This window comes from Pleurodeles waltl, chromosome 4_1 (assembly GCF_031143425.1).
Source record: "Pleurodeles waltl isolate 20211129_DDA chromosome 4_1, aPleWal1.hap1.20221129, whole genome shotgun sequence".
NCBI lineage: Eukaryota > Metazoa > Chordata > Amphibia > Caudata > Salamandridae > Pleurodeles > Pleurodeles waltl.
Window position 1 is genome coordinate 584,101,720 of NC_090442.1, and position 14,426 is coordinate 584,116,145.

Consider the following 14,426-nt stretch of genomic DNA (forward strand, 5'->3'; position numbering starts at 1 on the left):
CCTCCGCCGTCTTCTTGCTCCAGCGACGAATGTCCTCCCATCTTTTTGGGCAGTGGGTGCTCCGTCTGTGGTAGACCCCCAGGGTCCGGACGTCCTTGGCGATGGCACGCCAAATATCCTTCTTCTTTTGGGCGCTGACCTACATGAATTGTACAGGGGGAAGAGAAATTTTATTACCAACTACACCTTCACAGTCATTGGCCCCCATCCCTACCCTTGCCATGTGGCACGTGCATTCATCGTCGTTTCATGCACGCCTCAATCTCCCCCCCATCTTTCATCCACCCCACTCCACACAGGCATAGCCCATACAGCATGCTCCCAGTGTACTTACCTGTTTGTCTGGAGGACCGTAGAGTAGCGTGTACTGGGGGAGGACCCCATGCACGGGTTTCTCCAACTCCTCCCATGTGAAGGCAGGGGCCCTTTCCCCAAACACTCGAGCCATTGTCGCTTCCAGACCGAGGTCACAGCAGCACTTGCAGTGTAGGTCCTCTCCTGTCGAAGATCAGGTATCGAGTGATTGAATAGATAGAAAATGGCGGTCACGTCCTTGGCGGTGCGTACCGTCACCGCCGGCGTACATCGTCATTGGCTCCTGGGACCCATAGGGTCCAATGATAACCAATGCAGCATTGCGCCGCGGTCTTCGAATGCCTACTGCAACGGTGTACAATTGCAGCGCAGTTTCCTCACATCACATTGTCTTACTTTAGAGGTCAGGCAGCCGCCATTTCAGGGGCCCACATGGCTTAATTTTTAACTACGTCACACATACCTAAGTCTAGCATCAACACACATACAGGCCAGTTTTCGGATTATGATTCGTGGTCTGTGTAAGCTGTGGGTACGTACCTCGAAGTTTGTTGACTCTGTGCTCGCTGTTGTCCTTCATAGGCACCGGCCGCTGGGCCATGTGAGGAGATCAATCAATCAATCACATTTATAAAGCGCGCTACTCACCCATAAGGGTCTCAAGGCGCTGGGGGGGAGGGGGTCAGTGCTCGAAGAGCCAGGTCTTGAGCTGCCTTCTGAAGGGGAGGTGTTCGGGTATGGCGCGAAGGTGACTGGGCAGGGAGTTCCAGGTCTTCGCTGCCAGAAAAGAGAAGGATTTTCCTCCGGCGGTGGTTTTGCGGATGCGGGGAACGGCTGCCAAGGCCTGACCGGTGGAGCGCAGAGTGCGCGGAGGAGTGTAGAAGGAGACGCAGGAGTTGATGAGTTTGGGTCCGAGGTTGTAGAGGGCTTTGTGTGCGTGGGTGAGGAGTCTGAAGGTGATCCTCTTGTTGACCGGGAGCCAATGGAGTTTTCTCAGGTGTCCGGAGATGTGGTGGTGGCGAGGTATGTCCAGGATGAGTCGTGCTGCGGCGTTCTGGATCCGTTGAAGTTTCCTCTGCAGCTTGGTGGTGATGCCGGCGTACAGAGTGTTCCCGTAGTCCAGGCGGCTGGTGACGAGGGCGTGGGTGACGGTCTTCCTGGTGTCGATGGGGATCCAGCGGAAGATCTTGCGGAGCATGCGGAGGGTGTTGAAGCACGCTGAGGTCACCGAGTTGACCTGTCTGGTCATCGAGAGGGAGGAGTCCAGGATGAAGCCGAGGTTGCGTGCGTGGGTGGTCGGTTGGGGAGTGCTGCCTAGGGCGGGGGGCCACCAGGAGTCGTCCCATGCGGAGGGGGTAGGGCCGAGGATGAGGACCTCCGTTTTATCTGTGTTCAGTTTCAGTCGGCTGTCTGTCATCCAGGTCGCTACTTCCTTCATGCCGTCGTGCAGTCTGGTCCTTGCTGATGTGGGGTTGTTGGTGAGGGATAAGATGAGCTGGGTGTCGTCGGCGTAGGATATGATGTCGAGTCCGTGTTTGCGTGCGATGTTTGCCAGGGGGGTCATGTGGACGTTGAATAGGGTGGGGCTGAGGGAGGATCCTTGGGGTACGCCGCAGATGATCTCCGTGGCTGCGGATCTGAAGGGGGGGAGGCGGACTCTCTGGGTCCTTCCGGAGAGGAAGGAGATGACCCATTCCAGGGCCTTGCCTCTGATGCCGGCGCTGCAGAGGCGGTCTATCAGGGTGCGGTGGCAGACCGTGTCGAAGGCTGCAGAGAGATCCAGGAGAATGAGGGCCACGGTTTCACCCTTGTCGGTCAGGGCTCGGATGTCGTCCGTGGCTGCGATGAGGGCGGTTTCGGTGCTGTGGTTGGCCCTGAATCCGAACTGAGTGGAGTCGAGGGAGTCGGAGGTTTCCAGGGCGGCGGTGAGTTGAGCGTTGACGATTTTCTCAATCACTTTGGCGGGGAACGGTAGGAGGGAGATAGGCCGGAAGTTTTTGAGTTCGGTGGGGTCTGCTGTAGGTTTCTTTAAGAGGGCGTTGAGTTCTGCGTGTTTCCAGCTTTCAGGGAAGGTAGCAGTGGTGAGGGAGGCGTTGATGACGTCTCGGAGGTGGGGTGCGATGATGTTGTCGGCCTTGTTGTAAATGTGGTGAGGACAGGGGTCGGAGGGTGATCCCGAGTGGATCGAGTTCATGACGCGGGTGGTTTCCTCGGTGGTGGTAGGGTTCCAGGCGAGGATGGTGGAGATGTCGTTTGCGGCTTCCGGGGGCGGGTTCATGTTGGTGGTCGTGAAGCTGTTGTAGATGTCGGCGATCTTACGGTGGAAGAAGGTCGCGAGGGAGTCGCAGAGGTCCTGTGAGGGAGGGATGGGGTTGGTTTCTGCGTCCGGGTTGGAGAGCTCTTTGACGATGCCAAATAGTTCCTTGCTGTTGTGGGCGTTGTTGTCAAGTCTGTTCTGGTAGGCTGTTTTTCGTGCGGTGCGGAGGCGTTGGTGGTGTTGGCGGGTGGTGTCCTTGAGAGCTGTCAGGTTTTCCTCTGTCGGGTTGAGGCGCCATGTGTTCTCGCGGAGGCGGCATTCTTTCTTGGAGTTTTTGAGTTCGGTGGTGAACCAGGAGTTTTTCTTGTGGTTGTTGGAGTTGGTTTGGGTCTTCAGAGGGGCCAGGAGGTTGGCGCAGTCGGAGATCCAGTTGGTGAGGTTGTTGGCGGCCTCGTTAGGGTTGCTGGTGCTGGAGGGTTGGTTCAGGGAGAGCGTTGCTGCGAGTTGTTCTGTGGTGATTCGGTTCCAGTGTCTTTTTGGTGGTTGCCGGGTGTGGTGATGCACGGTGGTTTTCTTGAAGCTGAAGTGGACGCAGCTGTGGTCCGACCATGTGAGTTCGGTGGTGTGGCTGAAGGTGATGTGTTTGCTTGAGGAGAAGATGGGGTCGAGCGTGTGTCCGGCGTAGTGGGTGGGGGTGTTGACCAGTTGTTTCAGTCCCAGGTTGGCGAGGTTGTCTAGAACGGCGGTGGTGTTGTTGTCGGTGTGGTTCTCCAGGTGAAAGTTGAGGTCTCCTAGAAGGATGTAGTCGGTGGATGAGAGTGCGTGGGGGTTGACGAAGTCTGCGATGTCTTCGCTGAACTTGGTGCGGGGTCCTGGTGGTCTGTACATGAGGGTGCCTCTTAGGGTTGTCTTGGGGTCGATGTGGATCGCGAAGTGGAGGTGTTCGGCGTCGGGAAGTGAGTTGTCGGTGTGGGTCGAGATGCTGATGGAGCTTTTGTGTGCGATGGCGATGCCTCCTCCGGTGCGGTTGAAGCGGTCTCTCCGGATGATTTTGTAGCCGTCGGGGATGGCTATGGCGATGTCGGGTGCCGAGGAGGGGTTCATCCAGGTCTCGGTGAGGAAGGCGATGTCTGGGTTCGTTGAGTTGATGAGGTTCCACAGTTCGATGGCGTGCCTGTGGACGGAGCGGGTGTTGACCAAGATGCATTCGAGGTTGCTTCCGGGGGCGTCGTTCTTGGTGGTGGCGGTGTGGGTCCATAGGCAGGTGAAGCGGCAGTTGCTGCAGGTGAAGGGTCCGTGGGTTCGTTTGGGGGTGGCGCGGTAGCAGCCCGGCGCGCGGCCGGGGTTGAGGTTGGTGAGGGTGGCGGAGTCATAGGTCAAGCGGGGGGCGCGGGGGCCAGGGGTTCGGGCGCTGGGCGCGATCCAGGCGCAGACAGGCTTGCCTTAGGCGCGCCTTCAGCGCGCCAGCTGCACGCCCGCTGCGCGCGTCGGCTGCGCGGCCTCGCAGCGGCTGCCATTTAAGGGGTAGGTGGGGAGGCGGGGTCAGCTGGGAGGCGGGAGGTGGGCGGGCAGGGGAGCTGGAAGCGGGAAAAAAGAGCGGAAAAAAAGAGCGGAAAAAAAAACAGCGGGAAAAGCGCGGTAGGAGCGGCGGGAAAAAGCGGCAAGACGGTGAAAAGGGAACAAGAGCCTACTAAAATCTACTAAAAAGGAGGGGCTGAGAGGGGAGGACGGCGCACGGCACTCGGGGGCACACGCACGGGATACAAGGAGAGAAAAGGGAATTTCAGTCACTCGGGGGCACACGCACGGGATACAAGGAGAGAAAAGGGATTTTTAGTCAGCACAAGCACAAGCACTCGGGGTACACGGGCAAGAAGGGGGGAGCACACTCACAGGAGAGGAAGGCAGTCAGGGACTGGAGGTGCTGCGTGAGCAGGGGAGCGACCTACCCGAGGGTCAGTGGTCGCTACCTCTGCCTCGCAGCGGCCGCCATTTAAGGGGTAGGTGGGGAGGCAGGGTCAGCTGGAAGGCGGGAGGTGGGCGGGCAGGGGAGCTGGAAGCGGGAAAAAAGAGCGGCAAAAAAGAGCGGCAAAAAAAACGGCGGGAAAAGCGCGGTAGGAGCGGCGGGAAAAAGCGGCAAGACGGCGAAAAGGGAACAAGAGCCTACTAAAATCTACTAAAAAGGAGGGGCTGAGAGGGGAGGACGTCGCACGGCACTCGGGGGCACACGCACGGGATACAAGGAGAGAAAAGGGAATTTCAGTCACTCGGGGGCACACGCACAGGATACAAGGAGAGAAAAGGGATTTTTAGTCAGCACCAGCACAAGCACAAGCACTCGGGGTACACGGGCAAGAAGGGGGGAGCACACTCACAGGAGAGGAAGGCAGTCAGGGACTGGAGGCGCTGCGTGAGCAGGGGAGCGACCTACCCGAGGGTCAGTGGTCGCTACCTCTGCCTCGCAGCGGCCGCCATTTAAGGGGTAGGTGGGGAGGCGGGGTCAGCTGGGAGGCGGGAGGTGGGCGGGCAGGGGAGCTGGAAGCGGGAAAAAAGAGCGGCAAAAAAGAGCGGCAAAAAAAACGGCGGGAAAAGCGCGGTAGGAGCGGCGGGAAAAAGCGGCAAGATGGCGAAAAGGGAACAAGAGCCTACTAAAATCTACTAAAAAGGAGGGGCTGAGAGGGGAGGACGGCGCACGGCACTCGGGGGCACACGCACGGGATACAAGGAGAGAAAAGGGAATTTCAGTCACTCGGGGGCACACGCACGGGATACAAGGAGAGAAAAGGGATTTTTAGTCAGCACCAGCACAAGCACAAGCACTCGGGGTACATGGGCAAGAAGGGGGGAGCACACTCACAGGAGAGGAAGGCAGTCAGGGACTGGAGGCGCTGCGTGAGCAGGGGAGCGACCTACCCGAGGGTCAGTGGTCGCTACCTCTGCCTCGCAGCGGCCGCCATGGCGGCATCCTCCGGTGTACCAACCGCTGGTGGACCTGTCGACAATGGAGGAAAGACATGTGATCATCACCTACAGGCTTGACCGTGCCACAATCCATGAACTGTGTACCCAGCTGGAGCCAGACCTGATGTCTGCTATCCGCCATCCCACAGGAATCCCCCTCAAGTGCAGGTGCTGTCAGTACTCCATTTGCTTACAAGTGGGTCTTTTCAAACTACAGTGGCCATAGCATCATGGATGTCCCAGCCTATGTTTTCCAATGTGTTGTCCAGAGTGTGGTCTGCCCTGCTGAAACACATGCGGAGCTACATCGTTTTCCCTCAGGTGGAGGATTTGTCTACAGTGAAAGGTGATTTCTATGCCATGGGACATATCCCCAACATCATAGGTGCCATTGGTGGGACACATGTGGCTTTGGTCCCCCCGCAGAGGTGTACAGGTGTACAGATACAGGAAGAGTTATCATTCCATGAATGTGCAGATGGTGTGTTTGGCAGACCAGTACATCTCCCATGTGAATGCCAAGTTCCCTGGCTCAGTGCATGATGCCTACATCCTGCGGAATAGCAGCATCCCTAATGTGATGGGTCAACTCCAGAGGCACAGTGTGTGGCTATTAGATGAACACCTGGAAGCAAGACAGTGGGAATGGTTGTCTGAGTCTGGGGATATCCCTACAGGTTAGTGTGTTCCTAACATTTGTCCCTCGCCATTTGCAGGTGACTCTGGTTACCCCAACCTGTCATGGCTACTGACCCCAGTGAGGAATCCCAGGACAAGGGCAGAGGAACGCTACAATGAGGCCCATGGGTGAACTCGGCGGATTATAGAACGGACCTTCGGCCTGCTAAAGGCCAGGTTCCGGTGCCTCCATATGACAGGTGGATACCTATTCTACTCACTAAAGAAGGTGTGCCAGATCATCGTGGCCTGCTGTATGCTTCACAACTTAGCTTTTCGACAACAGGTGCCTTTTCTGCAGGAGGATGGACCAGATGGCGGTGTTGTTGCAGCTGTGGAGCCTGTGGACAGTGAAGACGAGGAAACAAAAGAAGAGGACATGGACAACAGGAACTCAGTGATCCTGCAATATTTCTAGTGAGACACAGGCAAGAGTACAAACCTGCCTGCTACATGTACTTTAACACTACTACCTCTCTACTGTCTGTCGTTTTCACCCAGTGTATGGTCACTGAGTTGTCACTTTCCCTTACGATTTCACAGATGTGGGTCCCACTGTGTGACATCTGCTTTGTTTCCTCATGGACTAGAGCTGTGTGACATAGGTATGTTGCCATTACAATTGAAAGAGCATTTTGTCACTGTAATGGTTAATACACAATTTCGAAATCACAGACTGACTCCAGATTGTTTTGTGCTTCAAGGGTGTTTATTTAAGTGCTCGATATTTGAGGGGGTTGTAAAATGGCGAGGGGTGATGGTGGAGGAATGTCCATGGCAGAGTCCAGTCTATTAGTCTCACAGGCATATTGCCCAAATGGGCATAGGAAGTGGAGCTGGGACAGTTTGAGTATGGACAGGGTGACAAAGTGGGACAGAAAGATGACATTCAGGGTGGTCTCATTTATTGGCGGGGGTCTTGGCATCGTTCTCTGTCTTTGTCCTGGATCTCAGGGACCATTTGAGGGGTGGTTCTCCCTCTGCAGGGGGTGGGGTGCTGCGGTGGTGGTCCTGTGGCGGGGCGTCCTGTCCACTAGCGCCGGCGGAGGTGGTGGGCAGTTCATTGTCCATGCTAGTGTCAGGGGCCCTTTGTTGCACCACAGTGTCCCTCCTGGTGTTGAGTACTTCCTTCAGCACCCCTACGATGGTGCCCAGGGTGGAATTGATGGTTCTGAGTTCCTCCCTGAAGCCCAAATACTGTGCCTCCTGCAGGCGCAGGGTCTCCTGAAACTTGGCCAGTACTGTTGCCATCATCTCCTGCCAGTGGTGGTAGGCTCCCATGATGGAGGAGAGAGCCTCATGGAGAGTGGGTTCCCTCGGCCTGTCCTCCCCCTGTCGCACAGCAGCCCTCCCAGTTCCCCTGTGTTCCTGGGCCTCCGTCCCCTGGACCGTGTGCCAACTGCCACTGCCGCCAGGTCCCTGTTGTTGTTGGGGTGGTGGGTTATCCTGGGTTCCCTGTAGTGGTGGACACACTGCTGCTTGATGTGTCCTGGGGACAGAGGTATGGGCCCGCTGGGTGGGTGCTGTGCTGGTGTTTCCAGAGGGAGGAAGCTCTGTAGTGGCCTGTGACTGTGTGAGGGGAACCGACTGTCCAGAAGTCCCCGATGGACCAGGCTGGTCATCTAGATCCAGTTGGATAGAGGTGATGTCATCACTGTGGGCATCTTCTGTTGGTGGTGTGGACATGTGTGGACCCTCCTGTCCGGTGACGTTGGGTAGGGGTCCTGCAGGGGTATAAAAGGATGTTTATTGCATCTGTGTGTGGCATGGTGTGCAATGGGTGGGTTACCGTGTACCCCAGTGCTTGCATTCCTGTGTGGTGGCTTGTGTGATGATGGTTTGGAGGGGGTGTGGGTATGTGCAGTGGCCATGCTTTGGTGATGGATGTCCATGCTTTGTTGTTGCATGCAGGGCTTGGTGTTGGGATGGGCGGTTTGTGATATTGGGACATTTGTGAGGAGTTGGAGTAATGGGGGTGAGGGCGAGGGTGGGGGTATGTGATAGCTTGCAAGTAGGGTGGGGATGTAAAAGTTAAGATTTGACTTACCAGAGTCCATTCCTCCATCTACTCCTGCGAGGCCCTCAGGATGCAGAATCGCCAAGACCTGCTCCTCCCATGTTGTTAGTTGTGGGGGAGGAGGTGGGGGTCCGCCACCAGTCCGCTGAACCGCAAGGTGGTGTCTTGAGACCACGGAACGCACCTTCCCCCGTAGGTCGTTCCACCTCTTCCTGATGTCATCCCGATTTCTTGGGTGCTGTCCCACTGCGTTGACCCTGTCCACTATTCTTCGCCATAGCTCCATCTTCCTAGCTATGGAGGTGTGCTGCACCTGTGCTCCGAATAGCTGTGGCTCTACCCGGACGATTTCCTCCACCATGACCATGCGCTCCTCCTCACAGAACCTGGGGTGTCTTTGCCGTGCCATGGGGTGGTATGGGTGATGTGTGGGGTGGTGTGTGTGGTGATAGGTGTGCTGATATGTAGTGGTATGTTGTGTGATGTGCGTGGAAGTTCTGTTGGTGTTGGTATTTTGTGCCTGTGGATGCTTGGTTGTGGATTGTAGTGTCTCTCTCTGGCCTTCTCTCGGTAATGTTGTCGTAAGGGTTTGTGGTTGTATATTGTATTGGGTGTGTGGGTGTGGTGTGTGTATGTGTATCAGGTGTGTGTATTTCGATTTGTCCAATGTGGTAGTGTTTTGTATATGTGTGTGTATTTTGAGCGCGGCGGTGTGTACCGCCAATGGAATACCGCGGTTGAAAGATGTGTGGTTGTGTCGTGATAGTGTGGGCGTATTTCTGTTGGCGTGACGGTGGGGGATTTGTTTTCACCAATTTATCACTGACCTTTGGGGTGGCGGACTTGTGTGGGTGTCTGAATTTTGGCGGATTCCGTGATGTGGGTCATAATAGCTGTGGCGGATTTCCGCGGCCGCGGTGGTGTGTTGGCGCTCTTCTGCACGGCGGTAAGCGGCTTTTACCGCCAATGTTGTAATGACCGCCATAATCTTAAAATCAACTTTACTAAAAGATGTATTTTTAAATTGTGAGCTCAGAGACCCCAAACTCCACATGTCCATCCGCTCCCAAAGGGAGCCTATACTTTAATCATACTTAAAGGTAGCCCCCATGTTACACTATGATAGGGACAGGCCTTGCAACAGTGAAAAACTAATTTAGAAATATTTCACTGTCAGGACATATAAAACACATTACTATGGGCCTGATTCTAACTTTGGAGGACGGTGTTAAACCGTCCCAAAAGTGGCGGATATACCACCTACCGTATTACGAGTCCATTATATCCTATGGAACTCGTAATACGGTAGGTGGTATATCCGCCACTTTTGGGACGGTTTAACACCGTCCTCCAAAGTTAGAATCAGGCCCTATATGTCCTACCTTAACCATACACTGCACCCTGCCCTTGTGGCTACCCAGGGTCTACCTTAGGGGTGTCTTATATGTAAGAAAAGGGAAGGTTTAGGCCTGGCAAGTGGTACACTTGCCAAGTCGAATTTACAGGTAAAACTGCACTTAGAGACACAGCAATGGCAGGTCTGAGACATGATTACAGAGCTACTTATGTGGGTGGCACAACCAGTGCTGCAGGCCCACAAGTAGCATTTGATTTACAGGCCCTGGGCACATCTAGTGCACTGTACTAGGAACTTACTAATAAATCAAATATGCCAATCATGGATAAGCCAATTACATACACATTTTGTAAAGGAGCACTTGCACTTTAGCACAGGTTAGCAGCGGTAAAGTGCCCAGAGAAATCAAAACATCAAAATCTGAGTCCAGCCCACATCAACAACCTGGTAAACAGAGGCAAAAAGTTAAGGGAGACCACGCCAAGGATGAAAAGTCTAACAAGGCATAATATTAGAAAAAGGCTGCATGGGCGCGCTAAAAGAGGAAGCACCCATCACTTTCGGAAATAAAGAGTACTGAGTAATAAAAGTTAACACAATTAGATATCTAGAGTAGACTGCTGCATTTTAAAAGTTTTAACATTTTAAGCAAATGTAGTTAGAAATGCACATGAATTTTCGCTCAAAAAAAAAAATTCGAGCATGCAAAAAATATGTTTTTGCAGCTACACTCAATGCTCATGTGGTTCTTGCTTGCATGAAGCTGATTGGGTTACACTGTTCAGTAGAGAAATCAAACCTCTTGCTCAACAGTCAGGTGTCAGCTCTGCTAATATGGTAGACTAATGTTCAGTGGTAGTCCAACCAGCAACTCATAAGAATCTGGAGGCATAAGTAAGATGTGGAGAAGATATAGAACTTCATCAGATTCCTTACGTGAGGCACGCATCTTATCACATCATATACATTTTAATGGGTATTCTACAACTTACAATGTATGAGGAAACCAACAAGTTCACATAATTGTGCTGAGTTATTTCAGCTATTTTCCTTAATTTGTCTTTGGTTTTCAGCGTATTTCTGCTTGTTTACTTCTGCTCTATTTCATTGTTGTCAAAGCTGAAAGGTTTTACGCTTTTAAAGCCTCTGGGTTTCATGCATGTCTCAGCGGACAGTAAATAATAGGCTATTGTCCTTGCGTAATGGCATTCAGAAAGCATGCATCAAAATACAAATATATCTAGGAGCACTGGCTGAAACACAGCACACTGCAGATTCTGTCATTGAACAAGTTTTATGCAATTGGTCTTTCCACCTGTTTTTTTACGTTTACAATTTACTCAGCTTCATATCTAACAGAGTTTTAACTGTGTGTATCTCCTGGTCCTTCTCAATTAGAAGAAATTGCTTGGCAAAAAGGAACATACTTCACTTTAACGTGTAAATGATGCTTCACTTACATATTTCTTTTGGTTATCACTGCCAGTTTTCTTACTAGTCTCTGTAGGAGGTTGCTTCAATAAACTAGGGGCCAGATTTAAGAAGCCCCTAGTACCACCTTGCGCCACATTAACATCAAGTTTTTTTATGCTAATGTGGCATTAGGTTGGCAAAAATGCTGTGCCATATTTACAAAGTAAAACCCTTGTGCCACATTATGCCTGCTCAGGCATTAAAATGACGCTCCCATTGTTTTCAGTAGGCCTCCTTTCACTTTGCAGGATTAGCATCAACATTTTGGACGCTAGTTCCCTAATGTGCACCATGGTGCGCTGTATCATAAATACAGCACACACATGGTGGCATTACGGGGGGCACAATGGGGCACCAGAAAAGTGGTGCATCATGACATAATGCTCAACTTTTCATAAATATGCCCCTTGGTGTATAATAATACAGAGGTTCTTCTGTTTGTGGTATCAGATTTCTTTATTTTCACTTGATAGATCTGAATGTATTCTTAAACCCAACAGGTACAGCTTAGTGTCTTGCTCACTTTGTACCACTACATGCAAAAACTTTTGGATTTTTTTTTTTGATAATGCAAATAATTAAAGAATGCCTTTAATTGCCTCCAATAAAATTAAATACAGATGTAAATACATTCTTTTGAATCTCAATAATAACACATGTATTTTTTTTCAATTGAAGTTAATATGAGATCTTGTAGAGGGGTAAGAGAGGTAGGGAAGAAGGATAACTGTTGCCGGGTCAGAAGGCAAGGCAGCTGGCAGAGTCATTATCGGTGGTAGGTGAATTTCTCTGCAAGTAGTGAGTTTTTAGATGATTTCCCCACTCTACGAATGTTGATGCAAGCCCGGCATGTGGTGAGAATGGTGGTGTGATCTCCACGATTCAGCCATACCACATCTTTGATGACAAGTCTACAAACCTCTCCTGTCCATGCCAATAGTTCTACTAAATTCTTATGTATAGTGCACTGATCTAAATACAGAAAATCTCCTTTGTGGCTTTTACAAGATCTGCTCATCCGTTTACCCCTTCCTGCCTTTACCATAGAGAAGAACATTTGTCCAACGCCCTTCCATTGAAAATTCTACTCTTGATAATGGTGACATTTGGATGCAGATCTTTTTTCATCCTCGCACCAACCCACTGGAACTCAACACCACTGGAATGGGAATGATCTCCCATGCGCTTCAATTTAGTGAACGACCATACTCCTTACAGCTTCATTAATATCTCTTTAGTCACACTAATATTTCTGTTTTATGTCAAGTTACTTACTAGCAGTGCTTACTTGTGCTGTTGCTTGTCCGTGGTTTACTACGTATTTATGTGACTGGGAGACTTCAGAGACTGGCCTGCTGGCGGTTGTCCCAAGATGTAGGAAGTATCGAAAGGACCCTCGCCTTCTGTCCTGTCCCACCAGGCCCATGCAGGCCCAGCAATGCATTATGTGCCAGCGGCTTACAATTCTATGTCGAAGCAATGTGAGTTACACTGCCAAAAACGAGTAGTACCTTCTGCCACTCGATTATTCCTCATCAAATGATGTCTAAACAAATGCATTCGTGTTTATAACCATTATGAAATGCTGTCTAAGCAGAGTAAATATTGTATTGTGCAAATGTCGAACTGTAATTGTTTTATGAAATTAACGAGATATGGCAAATTCCAATATAATGAATACTTTTATTCGTTCACTGGCATAGACTAAGCACCAAACAAAGTGAACCGGATACATTAATTTATAGATAGACTAATTGGAAAATAAAATGCGTCGGTAATGAGGCCACTGTATAAAAACGATGCGATTTTTTAAATTGTGGAAATAGTATTAGATATACGTGAAAAGTGATGTGTCCTATTGATGATCCAACCACATTTATTGAATTCACGAATTCGAAGTTGACTAGTCTTTGGACATTGGTTTTGTATGAAATCTTTGTTAAGTTGCTGTTTTCCTATTCCTTGTCTGTTTGGATATGTTTCCAACAATATACATTAATATTGGCCTGCCTATGCGTGTGCATCCTTTTCACATCCCTGTCTGTTAATAAACGGACTTCAGTAGCTATTGTCAGAGCCTCATGAGTAGGAACAATATTAGATCCTTGTAGTAACTGAAGGTTACCAGCAGGTTCAGTTCTAAAGAAGTAAACAACATGAGAAGTGAATAAAGGTTTAGGATATTATTCCGTTAATACCATACATCATGGTTGCGGGCCTGTCACTATCCTTTGCATTGTTTCATGTAAGTGCTCACAGGGAAGCTTTCCTACCTGCATTTCTCAGTTCGGGTAAGGAGTGCAAGCCTAGGTTTCACTGGGAGGACACGCAGAGAAAATAGCAGCATTCACTGCCTCTGTGTGCCTGGGTTGGTCATGTCTGTGCTGCTCTACCCAGGCCACCAGCCTGCCAGTGACATCTCACTGTGTGTCTGAGGCGGTCCTATTGTATTCAATTCATTTTGCAACTAGTCTGCTGGTCAGCTATCTTCAAATCCCTGTGAGTGCAGTTTGGCGGCACAGACCGCTAGCCCATGAGTTATGCCCAGTTGACAGCAACGAGTTAATGATGGGCAAGGAAGTGAACACATTAATGCCAGAGATCAAATGGAGAGTGTTCCCACGGAGATGCTCTAGCAGCTCATCACTCAGCCTCCTCTCAGGTAAGCAGGCATCACATCTATTTAGGGTAGACAGATGCAATTTGAGGTTTTTTATAAGAAGGGAGTTGGGATACTTGATTGAAATCTGGTTATAGGGTGAAACGTTTGACAGAGGGGTTCAATTGGAATTGCACTCCATGGCAATTTCAGCGATGCACACTTGCATGCTATTTGGCATTCTTGTTGGTCAAGAACTTATGTCAGCACCAAAGAAGTGTAGAAATGACTTTGACAAATACTGTCCTTATTGTTGAGAATAACTTCTCAATAGGAGTGCATCATACACTCCTAGTGAAAAAAAAGTTTGGAGTGGGGTGATAGATTTGCAAATGCTATTCCATGCATAGAACCATTGTTCATATCAATCTTTATATGAAAAAGGGGACTTTATCCTTGACACAAAAGATAGTCTTAGATGTTATGAACAGCTCCTATGCAAATTATATCATATGGTTCGCTATCAGGAATAAGGACCCCTAACCCTCACGTCTCCTACCAGTCTGAAGAAGCAGGACCTTGAGTAATCCACACTGACGGGGTCATTCCGAGTTTGGCGGGCGGCCACCAGCCACCTGACCGCTGGTGCCATCAGGACACCGCCAGCCCCATTCTGACTTCACCACAGGGCCGGTGGGTGGAAACAGTGTTTCTGCCCACCAGCCCTGTGGTGAAGAGGGCCTTAACATTGATGCGGGCTCGGAATTGA